Consider the following 16380-nt stretch of genomic DNA (forward strand, 5'->3'; position numbering starts at 1 on the left):
ATAATAATAATAATAATAATAATAATAATAATAATAATAATAATAATAATAATAATGGCATATTTTGAAATTATTATTGTCAATAATGAATCCGGTAAATGAAGACTTAATTTTTTTTTTTCAGGTGCTGATGGTGTTTTAACTTTTCTCTGTATGATTTGGTAAATGTTTAAACATATATTTTGTAACTGATAATGGTATATTATAAAAAGTTCACTTTCGTTGAGATTAAGACTCATAAGATACCTTTGAATATTTTATACTTACATATATTATATCTACATCCTCATAGACAGATAGATAGATATATATAGATAGATAGATAGATAGATAGATAGATATTGACGTACATAAGTTGCTTTCTAATATTTTTAAGGTAAATCATACGAATACCACAACATAAGCTTCCTAATCAAAGATCATATTCAGCTTTCACTTAAAACTTACCTACATCCCCTAACTTGAAAGAATCCCTAACAATAGATTAATGATATCACAGGTTAAGTGAATGCATTGATTTCTTTGTAGTTTGTATATAAGTTGGCAAAATACATCAATGCCTTGTTCATAAAGTGTATGTTTTCAACGGGATTGTAATTGTATTGTTTCCTTACATAGTCTGATTTTGACTCTTTTTGGTATTAAAGAATGTTAGATAAGGATTTTAACTCCTAAAAATAAATAAACAAATTAAGTAAATAATGTGATATTATTTGTATAGTGCTTGTGTTGTCCTTTCCCTTCGAAATGCATTTCTCTCTACAATTAACACACTGGCAGATTTTGTAATCCATCTCCATGACCCCCGTCAGTATAAAATTTTTATTTACATGCTGCCTTCATTTAATTGCCTTCTATTCTGCGATCTGTGTACTGACATTCAGAGCAATTTCCAATCACCATCTTACCAATGTGAGATTGAAAGTCTTTAACTCAACAGAACCTCTTACTACGAATTACTAGAACAAGCCTCTATTAAACCAGTTTCAGCATCAGCTGCATTCGTTTCAATGAATGTCTACGAGACCATCACCCTGTCGAACCTTCTTCACATGTCAATTCCTAGCGGGCTTCCCATCCCACCCACACCAGGGCAGCGGGCGTCTCGATCAAGTGTCGTGTTTTGATCAGAAAATGATGGTGTCTATGGCGGCCTCAGATCGGGTGGCAGCAGCGTTGAATGGCTCTTCTCGAGTTTCCAAAGTGGGTCACCGGAGGCCTTTGTTGACGAATTGTCCCGATGGTCGCCCCTGGTCCCCAGATCTACTTTTGATTGATTTGTGGATCATATTAGTGCTTAGTTGTCACTGGATTGGTAATGGAAATGCTGGAGGTGGGGGAAAAGGAGCCTGCTATACAGGGAGAATGGAGAGATGCATTGGTCTAAGTGTGTGGGAAGAGACAGAGAAATAAAGGAGAGACTGAGAGAGGAAAAGGTCAAGAAATATGTGGGAATATTCTTCCCCTTGTCTTTTTCTTGTCTAAATCTTTGATTGGTGTTGTGGCAGCCCTTCTGTTGTCATCTCTGCTGTCTGTGGGTCATTAAGCTTTTGTGTTCGGTCTCTCTTTCTCAGAAGATTCCAGTTTTCTTGTGAGAAAAACTGCTGCGATTTGCTTGAAGGAATGTCTATCAACGAACAACTGGAAGTTATTCCAGAGACATGTCCCGCCATAGGTCTATTCATTAGGTGACAATAAGGCGAAATAATGTCTGAAATTTCCAAGAAAACTCAAACATTCAAAAGACTTAGCGTATGTATATTAGATATTTTTTCTTCTTAAATTCATTTCAAGATTACGACAGACCTATATTAGGATGCAACTTGATAAAAACTTTGATATCTTAATGTAGATGATAGAATAAGGCTGGGAGAAATTAGAGAGAAGGATAAAAGAGATTGTGATTAATGTCATGGAATAAATTTTTCCTATTTATCTACAAGGGGACATTGCCAAAGTAAAAAGAATAAATCAAGCACCATTTCCTCATGAGATTTACAAAGTTTCTTACTTCAATTCCTTAGTCTAATACCATTGAAGGGAATATTACCTAAGATTCAAGATATTTATGTCACTCTTAGAGTGGCAAATGTTGCTGATTCATATGTTTGTACTTTGTGAAATGTAAATTTCACTGAACGTAAATTTTGTTTACATGGAAAATTATATTTCTGAAATACTTCATAAGGTACATCAGAGAATTCTAGAAACTAAATTTAACAGGAGAAAAGTAGACATCAAATTGTTCAATTGTTTAGGTACAGTCTTTGCAAATAGGAAAAATCTTTACCATGAAGTAGATTTTAAGTCAATGCATGCCACCTGTAGATTAATATAGACAGAGAGATTGGACATACTCCAAACATCTGGAATATATATTTCCAGTACAAAAATGAGAATATTTTCATGGAAAATGGCTTAGAGAAAATAAAAAAAAAATAATTGAAGGTTGAAAAGGAATCTTTTCTTCGAAATGAAGGGAAATAAAAAATATATACATACAAGACAGTAATTAATAAAGTACTTGATATAGGCTATTTTCTCTGACTTTGAAATTATGAAGTGTATTGAGATTTTGGAAGTTGAGAATGGAATAGTATTTGATTAGCATTTTAACAATACCAATTATATTAAATTTCTAGGTAAGGATTTCAACCTTATTAACATACTCTTGGTTACATAAACTCCATATTTCGACAGTCGTTTATTTTCTTAAGTTATTCGTTTATGGACCTACAAGAATTCTAAATATATATACAACTCTACACATCTTTACAAAGCTCTACGTACATAATGACTGAAAACATGTACAGTACATACATAAATAAATCACGGATAATTTCTTGGGTTTTTGTGACAGGAAATGTACGTTACAAAATGCGTACACATAAAGATAAGGGTTGGAGAGGGGTCGGGTTTGGTATGGGGTCTGGTTGCTGATTGGCATAGAGGGTAATAATAATAATAATGGTAATGAGATTAGTTTATATCAATATAAGCACAGATTTATGGCGGATCTGATTTCGAATGACTTCAAGGAAGGGGGAAGACACACAGCAAAGTACACACATTTGATTTCAATTCAGGAAATATGATCTTAGGTGGCTGATGGTGGGACAGGTGACACAGGTGATGATGATTGAAGGGGAGGAGGATTAGTGAGTGATGCAGCTAATTGTTGTCTTGTGATGCCTTATCTCATAGAGTAAAGGGGATGTTGACCTTGCATTGCGAGGGTAGCCTGTCCTCATGTAAAATGAAAACTAAGACCCTAATTAAAAAAATATCCTGGATGAAAGATAAGTCTTTTCAAAGTAGACTATTTGTGAAGAAAGGACGTTCATTTTTTATACATTGTAAAGACATATGCATATAGTTATGCAGATTATACATGCTATTTTTAATTAATTGGCAATTCTGACATTTATTTTGATAACACCATAATTTAGTTGTGTTTAGTAACAAGTAATATATGAACAAGAACTTCGTGACAACCTTTTTTACTAACAATACGTAAACAGTCATCATACCCACTGTATTTCCTTTTAGATTTGATAGGCTTTTTATCCCTGTTTTCTTCATATGATGCAGTTTTACTTTCATTTCATTTATTCATTGATCTCTATATTTATTATTCATGAACTAGTCTGAATTATTAACTTGGATCAAAGTTAACAATAATAGAAGTTATATTTTCATCTTGATATACATAATTCTCTAATTACAAAATAATTTTGCTGTAATGTAATCAGCCGAGAGAGAGAGAGAGAGAGAGAGAGAGAGAGAGAGAGAGAGAGAGAGAGAGAGAGAGAGAGAGAGAGAGAGAGAGAGAGAGAGAGAGAGAGAGAGAGAGAGAGAGAGAGAGTATCAAAATCCAGAAAAAAAGTTGCACAAATAGAAGATTCGTTGTGAAAAGCTTTATTGTTGTAAATGTTTTTTTTATATTACTTCTACTTCCTTTCATTTAATCTAATGTTATTGAAAAGTATTTTCATGAACTAGAGAGAGAGAGAGAGAGAGAGAGAGAGAGAGAGAGAGAGAGAGAGAGAGAGAGAGAGAGAGAGAGAGAGATGTAAAAATTGAAAGAGAATTTTTGTAGATTTACAGTTTCTCAAAATATTATATTATTTTCGTATCAGTTGCTGAATAAGGTTACCAATAGATAATGATAATATTGTTTGTGAACTATATAAATGATAGATTCATGAATGGTTAGAAAAAATAGAAGTACAAGAACCCACATTTCCCGATAACTGTTTTGAAGAGAGACTTGACTCTTCAGATCTGATTTGCGGAATACATTTGTCATCAGATTTTTTATCTATTGGAATTTTATTTTTTTCACATACATAAAAACTCAAATTTACTTTCAAACTTAAACAGAGTATTCCAAAACAAACGAAGATATCACAGAATAACGATTCTAAGATTTATTAACTCTTTTTATTTTTTTTTTTTAGTTTGTAGTACAGGTCTCATAAGTAGAGTACATCTTCGAGAGAAAAGGTAACTGTTGTACTAATGTCTCAAATTCCTTGAGAAACAAAATCGATGATGAGGACGTAGGCTTAACTCCAAATGACTAGGAAAGTCACGTGACAGATTCAGAGGTAAACAAAGAAGATTCTTCATCCTGATTGGCTTAGCACAGCTGCCAATTTCCTGCAAATGTCACCCCCGAAATCACTGTTGACTTTTTTTTTTTTATTTGTGAAGACGAGATGATATCTGGAAGAGAAATTAAATGTTTAGTATATAGGAAATATATATCAACAACAACAACAACAACAATAAGTACAACCGTTTCTAGTCCACTGCATGACAAAGGCCTTTGACAAGTCTTTATTCATGTCTGGGGTTTTGCCAGTTTTCATCACCAAGTTGACCAGTTTTCATTAACACGCTGGCCAATGGGGATTGATAATAGTAGGAGATTTTTGTCTAATCGCTCATAGCAAGCAAATCAAGTATGGGTGGCCCTGACTAGTACAGCTTTGTTGATCATGGCGATACACAAACCCTTTCACCACGCTGAGGTTTCCCCACTTAGAAAGGGATGATTTATCAGGATAATATAAAAATTCAATACTAATTATTTGGGTAGATTTTAAATAGAATAATTTGTGATAAGTTATGAATATTTTATGTGTAGGTTTGTGCAAACTAACTCTTTCTGAATGTATAACGTGATATGTAACAGAAACAGCAAATGATTTATTCATGGAGATATGTTTTCAAGCACTTAATCCATGTCTCTAGTGTATAGAAAAATTATAACAATTCATATCATAAAATCATATTTGGGTGATATTAAAGAAAGAGTATCACTGTTTGAAAGATTGGAAGGAGATGAAATAAGAAGAATGGCAGGTATAGTGAAGATTACTGAGATGATAAGAGTGTCACGACTGAGATGGTGTGGACATGTGTTAAGGATGGATGGTGGGGAGGGAGTGAGGAGGGCTTGGGAGGAACCTGTTTCGGGGAGAAGATCAAGAGGCAGAAAATTAGATGGTGAGATAAGGGGAAGGATGATATGGAGAGAAGAGGTTTGGTGGTAGAGAATACCTTTGATTGAAGGCATTGGAGAGGGCGCATCAGGCAACCGACCCTTTAATATAGGGATAACGGCGGGGAGGAAAAAGTAGAAGAAAGAAAGAATAATCGATATATCATATCAAATTATATCTATAATCCCCTGTTTTAACAAAATAGCTTCTGTTCATGATAACATCTTTATTCCACTGTAACTTATTACACAGAAATTATTGATGCTCGCCTTCTGGGGGTTTTATATATTTATTTAATTACGTAATTATAATTTAACATAAAGAGCTGCATAAATTATTTTGCATACTCATTTCTTTGTGTTTTACTGAATTTCTCGAAACTCTCATACATTAGATCCACTAATCTAGTAATCAAACTATACATGTTTGTTGTACACTATTTATTATCTTACTAAAACTGTTGAGTATCCCACCAAATGGGTACTAAAAAGGATGTAAAATTATTATTATTATTATAATAATAATAATAATTATTATTATTATTATTATTATTATTATTAATATTATCATTATTATTATTATATTTATTATTATTTATGTTTTTATATTTGTTTATTGATGATGTGGTAAGTGGTCCAGTTATAATATTTTTTTTTCCAATTCTAATTCGATTATCTTTATTATAGATGTAATTTCTATAATTATCATTTGATGTGTTGCTATTAGTATTCAGTTTATCATAAACAGCATTACTGACATTATCATAAGGGCCTTCTTACTGTTTTTTAGATGATATATTAAATTTTAAATGTTTCATTGTAAAGTTAACAATTCAATTGCTTTTCTTTTTTGTTATTTCAACATTTATCATTAGTTATTAAATCATTATTAATCATATTCCAATTAGAATCAATGACCATTGATGTTATGATGCCATATAATTACCAATCATTCATTCATTCATTATCAAGATTATACCTCAATATAATGATTGATGAAGATGTAATGGTCGGGTTGGAGGCGGCGGCTGCGGACCGTTCATCTGTTGTTGTTGTTGTTGCTGCTGCTGATGTCGTTGTTGTTGCTGGTGTAGGGAATGGGCGTGAATATATGCGTTGGTCATTTCTGCGGGCGTGGGAACGTGAGCGAGGGGGTTGCTGGGGCTTACGTTCTGCAGGAGGCGAGCGCTGTGCTCTTGGGCCTTCTGACGAAGGGCGGCAATGCTGCTCGATCTGTAAGACGAGGAAAATCGGTAAGGTTGAGGTACTTATATATCTTTATATACCTGAAATAATTCCCTTTGGTGTTCATAACATATATAGGTACTTTTACGCATATTTGTAGTCATATATTTACACATGTAAATTGCAATGCGTAGGAAGGAAATTTCATTTTGTATTTCAAGGATTTCTATGGAAAGTGAATCTAAAACCATTTTGAAACTTATTAGTAATTAAGTTTTAAAAGTTACGAATGTAATCAGTACTCTCTCTCTCTCTCTCTCTCTCTCTCTCTCTCTCTCTCTCTCTCTCTCTCGGATTGGCTTTGGCGAAGAGAAAAGACTAATGTCAATGCCACATTCCTAATTTATCTGTTAAATGTTAGAGGAACTCTACATGCAGAAAACTTATATCAACCGCTTCATATACCCACACTGAAAATTTTCATCAACAGCTTATTGAACCCCCAACAAAAATTGCGCCACTCTCCCTATCTTGCAAATACTCTCTTCTTGAATGGCAAGGCCCTTTGTTTTTCAAAACCTCTTTCGCACAATTTACTAATTTTGTCTTCAGCTTAAAACTCCCTAGTGATATCCTCCGTTTGCCATCCTATTAAACTCCAATCCTATCCTTCCATTCATCTGTGCTGATTCTTTTACTATTCACTGTTAAAAATTAAAAGTAAAAATCCTGGACTAAATGTTGCCAGGTATTTACCATTTCAAAAACTGATATATTGACGTAAAGGAGTGGTATACGGTCACCAACCCGTAAAAGATAATAACAAAGTATGGTAAAAATTATGGTCGCCTGTATCTTACTGAAATACTGCTGAGAACAGTATATTTTTACGGAGAATTTCCGATTAAAAAAAACGTATTTTTCTTTTAAGTGTTGCTCCACGTTTTCACACCTTCATTCCTCCTCTTGCTATGAATATTACATGTGCAATTAATTTCTACAGCTTGGTTTTTTTTTTACTTTCATGAAAATTCTATTCTTCACTTCTAAAGGGATAGTTGGCTCAACTATCTCTTCATACATTAAAAAAAACTGGCTTCCACAGACACTAAAAGTTTAATCTTTTGTACATATAATAGACAAATTTCCTTATAAAGTATGAACACGAACCTTGTCATAAAAGTTTTTTAAAATTTTATTCATTCTATAAAACTATTATTTTGTGTTTACCTTACGTAGATATGAGTTTTAGCATTCTAAATGAAATACAGTATCAAAATAATGATTTATCGGTTACATAAAGCTACGCATTTTGCATCCAATTGAAATACAAATAGTGATAGGTACTTATGATAATATAATGCATATCTTTCTATCTTTCAAGGCAAGTAGCATGATTGCACTCCTAAACCTCCTCAGTTGGAAGACCCAGGCGTACATGGCTAAGTACTATGAAATGTGAAGTAGAAGGTGATTAATGGAGAAGTATTGATTTAAAAGCTCAAGATAGTGACAACTGGCGAAATCTAACTGAGGCCCTTTGCGTCAATATGCGTAGGAGGAGATGATGATGATGATGAAGATACAGGTAATGCCTTTTAAAACATTGTTATCAGATATACTCAGACAGTAATCAACTCTTTAGCTAATGGTTGCCTATGGAAGTGCATTGACCTCCTTATAATTTTCTCATATATGAATTTTATTTTCAATTTTGAGTACAAACTTAAAATAAGCTTAAAAACTTACCTAAAATCTTCGTTGGGTGGCTGATGGTGTTTTTCTCCCGCCGTTCCAGCGTCGCTGTGATCATCTTCCCCGCTGGAATCACCAGCGTCATCTCCATCACTGGAAGCTCCCAATCCAGCATCTCCTCTTCCGCTGATTCTTGATTCTCCTTCTCCTCCTCTTTCTCCTGCATCAGAGCTATCAACTCCTCCACCAACTCTTCCATTACCTTCTCCTCTATCTCCACCACCTCCATCTCCACCACCACCACCCTCCTCCACCTCCTCCTCTGCCAGCCCTCATCTATCTCACCAGGAAGGTGTTCGCGGGTGATATCAGAACTCTTGATATCACCTTCGTTGTCTTTTTTCTCCGGCCTCGGCCTTCTGCAGCTGCTGCGCCGCCTCCATGCTCTTTCGGTGCATACCTGAGGAGAAGAAGACGGTTATAAAACACATGATAACAATGATACTAATAAAGAAAAGCAAACTGTCAATAAAGTTCATTAGTCGATACGTGAAAGGTAATCATTAATCCCTTATCTATTGACAAGGGTGAAGAAGCGTAGATGTTTGATGTATGACTGAGATAATGTGCCTCAAAATCTAATTTTCTGATATAATCTTCATTTAGCAGGAGAAGCTTCTAGTTTAAATTATTATGAATATGAATGGGCACTAATTAATAGAGTAACAAATATATTGCAGATGGAAAGATATATTTTTAGTCAGATGACCAAGACCTACTTCGGGTATTCCTATACTTGAAACTATAAGTGTAACTACTTAAAACAGACAATTTTTCAATCGTAATTTTTTCCCCTTTGATTAGTATGGGAGAGAGAGAGAGAGAGAGAGAGAGAGAGAGAGAGAGAGAGAGAGAGAGAGAGAGAGAGAGAGAGAGAGAGATATATATATATGGCTCATCATCATCTGACTTTTTCTTCTTCTGAGAAGTCAGCTGTAAAAGGATAAATATATTTAACAGTTATAACTAATATAATGCAATCTATGCCAAAGTTACACCAGAAAAAATGTTTCGCTTCTTGGTAATGATTATTATTTCTCTTCATTAGTTGTTTATTGTCGTTGGTGCCACTACATTAACGCTAACTTCATCAATAAAAACCATTAGTCCATTGAAGGTTTGGAAGACTCGTGACTATGAAGTTGAGAAATACGGTTTCACAAAGTAACGTTCGTAATTTTTTTTTTCTTGGAAGTTAAATTGATTTTTATACGTGAAGAATATAATTTTAATCAGCCGGCTTAATAATTTTTGAGGCTTATACATACATATATATATATATATATATATATATATATATATATATGTATATATATATATATATATATATATATATATATATATATATTATATATATATGTATGTATGTATATTATGTATATATATATATATATATATATATATATATATATATATATATATATTATATATATATATATATAGGTATATTGTATATATATTATATATATATAATATATATATATATATATATATATATATATATATGTATATATATATAATATATGTGGTGTGTGGTGTGTGTGTGTGTGTTTTGTGTGTGTAGGTGGATAAATAGATATAGACATATACACGCGGTATATATGCACTTACAAGAGTTAGCCGCAACCTTACCGATAGTATAAGAGAGAGTAGAGACAGCTAGTTCTAATCTTAGGGTCATGATGCACCGTCCCAGAGCCCCTGACCAAGGTATCCCTTATCCCTCATACTTACTTATTGGCCAACAAAATTGGCTATGGCTGTTACACACAGGAAATTATATATATATATATATATATATATATATTATATATATATATAATATATATATATATATATATATATATATATATATATTATACACATTTATATATATGTATGTATAATATATATGTGTATATATTATACACACACACACACCACACACACACACATATATATATCTATAATATATATATATAGTATATATATATATATATATATATATATATATATATATAGATGAAGATGCATTTTGCTATATATAGCAGGAAGCGATTACATTTACATCAGCTTCCTTACCACTATTAATGTGTCCATGTATGTGTGTTAGTGTGTTGTTTGTGTTTACGTGTGTGTGTGTGTGAGTGAGTATGTGTAATTATAAACATTGCCTCTGTGCTCAAACGGAACTTATACAGCTATTGAAACTTCTATATGGTATAATATAACTGCTGCTCCAATTAGTTATTGTTGAGGCCAAGATTATGAATCTACCAAAGGTACAGTTATAAATGTTTATCATTAATTTTCATACTTTTTGAGAAATGATTCTTGATATTAGGTTACATTTCTGACCAAATATATTTTCATTCTTCTTTGTCTATATTCATTTGCCTTGGCATTTAAATGATATATAAGCGTCCAGCAAAGCATACTAAAATGGATACTCTTAATGATACCAATACATTTTTTGTTAGGATAAACTGTTAAAAATTTGCCGTAAAAACGTAAAAATCCTGGCATAAATGTTACAAGATATTTACCGTTTTAAAATCATATATTGACATAAGAAATTATATTACGGTCACCATCCTGTAAAAGATAATAACAAAGTATGGTAAAATTACGGTCGCCTGTATTTTAATGAAATACGGCTTAGAAACCGTATATTTTTACGGAGATTTCCCGATTTAAAATTGCGGTTTTTTTAAGAGTGTATTTCTTAGCATAAATGTTTAACTATTCATATTTATATTCTCTTCTCCTTTGCAATGCTATCCCTACATGAAGGGATCTGTTGCCTAATGCTAATAGCATAATGGCATTGTTAATAATTTGGCAGAGTTTTTACGATCGCATGCCCCTTGTCATGGTCTTCCCCTGTCTTTGGTTAGAGTTCCCTTGCTTGAGGGTATACTCGGGCACACTATTCTAATTTATCTTCCTCTTGTTTTGTTAAAGTCTTTATAGTTTATATAGGAAATATCTATTATAATGTTTTACTCATCAACCACAGTTATTGGCATTGTGGCTAGCCTTTTGCTACAAAGCAAGACTACGAGGCAGTAGCTGTCCTTTTAGTACGCAGGACGTACGAGGGTAGCATTCTTTCACACCTACCATAAGGCATAAGGTTTCAAATAACATAAATGTGTTGTAAATAGTAGCAGAAATTTCATTAAGAAATTCTTCGTTTTCGTTAAATAATTTAACGCGAGAAAAGTTGTGCAAGTTATTGAACTGAAATAGCTGTAGTGATCCCATTGCCTATGTTAGTGTGTTTATTCTGGCTTTATTTTACTGCTAAATAGATGCATAGCAAACCTCACATCAAGATAAAATTATTATTATTATTATTATTATTATTATTATTATTATTATTATTATTATTATTATTATTATTATTACATGCACATTCTTATGCAGCTACCACATTGTTTACTAATCTAATTTTCAATTACAATTCCGTACTGGGTTACCCTTCGGGCCTTTTAGCAGTCTACTTTTTCACTTAGCCCTACAGTCTGACTTATAATACTAACAAAAAAGAAGGGGAAGGATATTTCCAATGAGGAAAATGTCCTTATCTAAAAAAGAGGAAAATAGTGCAATTCTCTCATTGACTTTAACCCTTTCATGCCAGTGATGAATTCAACAAAACTTTTGATATAGCAAAATCTTTTAAAACCAATACATATCCTAGATTAGTGATATTTATTGAAAAGCTCTTATCAAGACATCTTCCAATAAATAACAACTTAGTGTTGTTTGTGTGATTTAAAAGATTTTCCTTTTTTTTTTCTTTTTTTTTTTTTTTAGATTCTGTATAAGTAACAGATGACAGCGAAAGGGTTAAAGAAATAGAATTTACCAGGCACACAAACTCACAAGAGACGTAAACAAAAAACAAACTTAGACATTTATCCTTAAAGAAAAGAGGGAATGATACCCACTCAGGCATCCGCTCCCCTGCCACTCGACGAGCGCCCTTGGCACACTAAAGCCTCTTTTTTGTACAGACACAGGATAGGACAGAGTATTTCAAATCAATGCTAATTACCAAAACATTTTCAACCGACTGGTTATTCTTTATGAAAGACAGTACCTGGGTTTCACTCTCTTCCCTACTTAAGTGTTTGTTATATTTACAGTCACAAAATCAATACGAGAATTGAGCTTAAAAAACAAAATGTCAATTAACTTTATTTTAAAGCTATAATTACATTATGAGATTCTGCAGATAGACAGGGTTGCTTGAATATAAAATATCAACAAAACACCAAGTTGTTAGCAAGCAGATCAGCTTCTCATTGTAAAGTTTTATTTCTCTCCCATCGTCTTTATCCGTTTTAACACCTTCCACTTTTAGTAACTAGGATGTCATTCGCTCTCCTTCCTGTTTTCGGGTCCAAAGTGACGCAACACGAGAGCTCGTCTCGTGGTCCGGGGGAACGGATACCTTCGTGGACTCACCTGGCGAGGGACCCATACCTAGCAGCCAGGGAGCAGGGCAGTCTTCGCCGGCTTCCACGGACTTGACGATGGTTTCGGGCAAGGGCAGCGAGTGTCGCACCATGGCGCCGTACAGACCGTACTCCGCCATGATGGGTGCTCTTGCCCCACGTCTTCTCCGTCTTCCGCCACTTCGCCCGTCGGTTCTGGAACCAAACCTGCAAGAGGGAGAACCATATTCACTTCTGGGAAGTAATTGTTGTCTGAGACTTGGTGGGGGAAACAGAATGGATGCATCAATATTTCTGAGAAAATCTCTTGTTTGGATGATGAGTTATGGAATTTGCAAAGCTCTCGTCCATGTCTCTCATAATAGACCCGTTGTAATGAGAGGAAGAGAGTAACAGACTCAGAATAAGTGAGAGCCTTGAATGACTTAACATGTTATTTTCTCTCTTAACAATAGTGACAAAAATTGTACTGACCACTACATATTTTTGTAAAATTTCATCAGTTGTTAATAGTAATGGCTATGCATTTCATCTATTTTAAGGTACCTCATCACTTGTAAGATGAAAAGATTCTGATTCAACTCTAATAATAAGTAGCATATAGGGTTCTAAGCGTTTTTCCACATATGATAACAATACTATTTACAAGAATGGTTAAATACCACTTAATTTTAAAAGAGCTACAACCGCTGTATGTTACACCAGAAGAGCAAACACAGTTTCTTTAGAAGCATATATAGCCATCCCTTTGATGTAATACATTAAAGACAACTTGTTATATATTTTAAGCTCAAAATAATACAAGATCAGAGGTATTTGAATCCCATTTTATTTAACATCATGAAACAAAGAGACAGGAAGAAGAATTATTGTAGAATCAAAACGCTAACTAGGTGACGGCCTGGATAGAATCTCTGAATGGGATATTCAGAGATTATATCCAGATCCAGATTAATAAAACTAAGCAAGATTCAAGTTAAAATTCCGAAGACAACTGTGATAGCATTAAAGGACACTTTGCACAGACTAAAATCATCTATAGATAAATGGATAATGCAAAAGACGTAAATAGCGTAGAACATCAAAATTTCAAACTTGCAACAAGTGTTTGAATGTTACACAGGCTGATATGTCTCTTTTTATATTTCATATATGAAAGATCTGTTTTAATGTTGTTATTGTTCTTATAATATTTTATTGTAATTGTTCATTACTTGTCATATAGTTCATTTATTTCCTTATTTCTTCTCCTCACTGGGTTACTTTTCCCCGTGGAGTCCTTGGTCTTATTGTGTTCCTGCTTTTCCAACTAGGATCGTAGCTCAAGTAATAATAATAATAATAATAATAATAATAATAATAATAGCTACAATGCAGCAATTTTACGCAGGTCGCTAGTCGAAAATGCGCCAAAAGCCGCAGGTCTGGCGTATTCAAACAGCGCAAAACCTCAAAATGCACAATTCTGGAATACACCCTGAACTAGCGTAATTAAAACCTAAGCCAGCCTAGGGCACAGTGCTCTTACCTAGTCTAGGAAAAACCAAAAAAGGGCGAGTGTATAATGCAATATCGGGTTGCTAAGATGTCCTAGGTCATGATTATTCCTCTAATCCGATTGTCTAATCCACTAAAAATTTTTATTACCATTCAACCTCATTTCGGTGAGTGAGAGAGAGAGAGAGAGAGAGAGAGAGAGAGAGAGAGAGAGAGAGAGGAGTAGAGTAATTCCCTTTTTATCATTAAGATGGGTAAGTAAGCAGAATATATATATATATATATATATATATATATATATATATATATATATATATATATATACATACATATATATATATATATTATATATATATATATATATATAGTATATGTGTGTGTGTTAATGTATAAATATCACCATATATACATATATATATGTGTGTATATATATATATATAAATATATATATATATATATATATATATGTATATATAAATTATGACAGACAGCTAATATCCTTCTCTCTTATCTCCAAATAATATTCGCATCCAGCAACATCTTCAGCAATAAACTGCTCGAATCTCCGAAAACATCTCTCATGGAGTCGCTCTCCTCTGCCTCCCCCCCCCCCCCCCCCCCGCCCTCAACCGCCACCGAGCTGGAATGGGCGGAAGAAGATTGCCGCATAATTGTGTGCAGCTTCATAAGCATGTTGCCACTCATCTGGCGGGCGATTGGGTTGTTACGAGGTGATTAGGCGAGGCAATTAGCGAGCCCAAAACAAGTCCATCATGCAGCTGATTACCGGCGTAATGAAGGTCCAATTCGATTTTCCCAATTACGGCCAATTTATTTCGCCAATGGACTTCTTTTGCCTTAATTTGCGAGGTATTGGCGTCTTCTGTCGGCGGTATTGGCAGTGCAGACTCGACACATGTTTCAACTCGTTCGGGAATCTTGACTTTTTATTCTTCTTAAGGAGTTTTTCTTTCAGTTTCAGAGTCCCTTTGTAACTTTAGTAATTATCTCCACTGGGTTTCTAATTTCCCTTCTTTTTCTTCCTTTTATATTGGTTGAGCTCTTTTATTTTAACAGATAATGATGTTCTCATATTTTTATTTTCAAAAATACAAAAGGATTTCAGTGTCAAACACTTTGATTCGATTTCAACAAACTGACTTTAATATTAATTTCTCAGCGTTAATTAACTTTTTCCTTCTGACTTCAGTAAATATAAAGTCCATTCATCAATCAATTGATTAATATTGTGGTTCTCATTCACAACATAGATTAATCTTAAAAGAATTTTTATTAAAATGCTTTCCAGACGCCCATTCCTTTATTTCAGGCCAGGATATTTCATAATCCTTTAATTAATTAATCAATTAGGATTGTGGTTTGGTTCACAACATTGATTAATTTCAAAAGAATTCGTTATTATTAGGAAAGACTCTTTAGCTATGGTAAGCAGCTCATCTAGGAGAAAGACACTCCAAATCATTGTAGTGCCATAGCCTCTGTACCACTGTCTTGGGGTAGAGTTCTCTTGCTTGAGGGTACATTCGAGCGCACTATTCTATCTTATTTCTCTTTCTCTTGTTATTTTGAAGATTTATTTTAATGTTGTTACTGTTCTTAAGATGAGTTACTTATTTCCCCATTTCCCTTTCCTTCACTGGGCTGCTTTCCTTGTTGGAGCCTTTGAGCTTATAGCATCCTGCTTTTCTAACTAGGGTTGCAGCTTAGCAAGTAACAATAATAATAATAATAATAATAATAATAATAATAATAATATCCAGAAACGGCTCATCTCTTTTATTTCAAGTCACGATATTTAAAAAAAAAAAGAGAAGTTGATTATACATTAAGAGATAAATAAACCCTAGATTAACATCATACCTTTTCGGTTGTGCATTCTCTTTTGTGTATATTACTTTTTCTGGATTTATGAAAATGTGTAATAGGCCAATTCATCATTTATTTTCCTTAGTTAAAAATAACTCTAAT

General features: G+C 33.4%; 1 pseudogene; it reads right to left on the reverse strand.

Annotated features, from left to right (window-relative positions):
- Positions 1–4076: 4076 nt before the first annotated feature.
- LOC137639188 (visual system homeobox 2-like) overlaps positions 4077–16380 on the reverse strand; it is a 112677-nt pseudogene continuing 100373 nt past the window's right edge.

This window comes from Palaemon carinicauda, chromosome 4 (assembly GCF_036898095.1).
Source record: "Palaemon carinicauda isolate YSFRI2023 chromosome 4, ASM3689809v2, whole genome shotgun sequence".
NCBI lineage: Eukaryota > Metazoa > Arthropoda > Malacostraca > Decapoda > Palaemonidae > Palaemon > Palaemon carinicauda.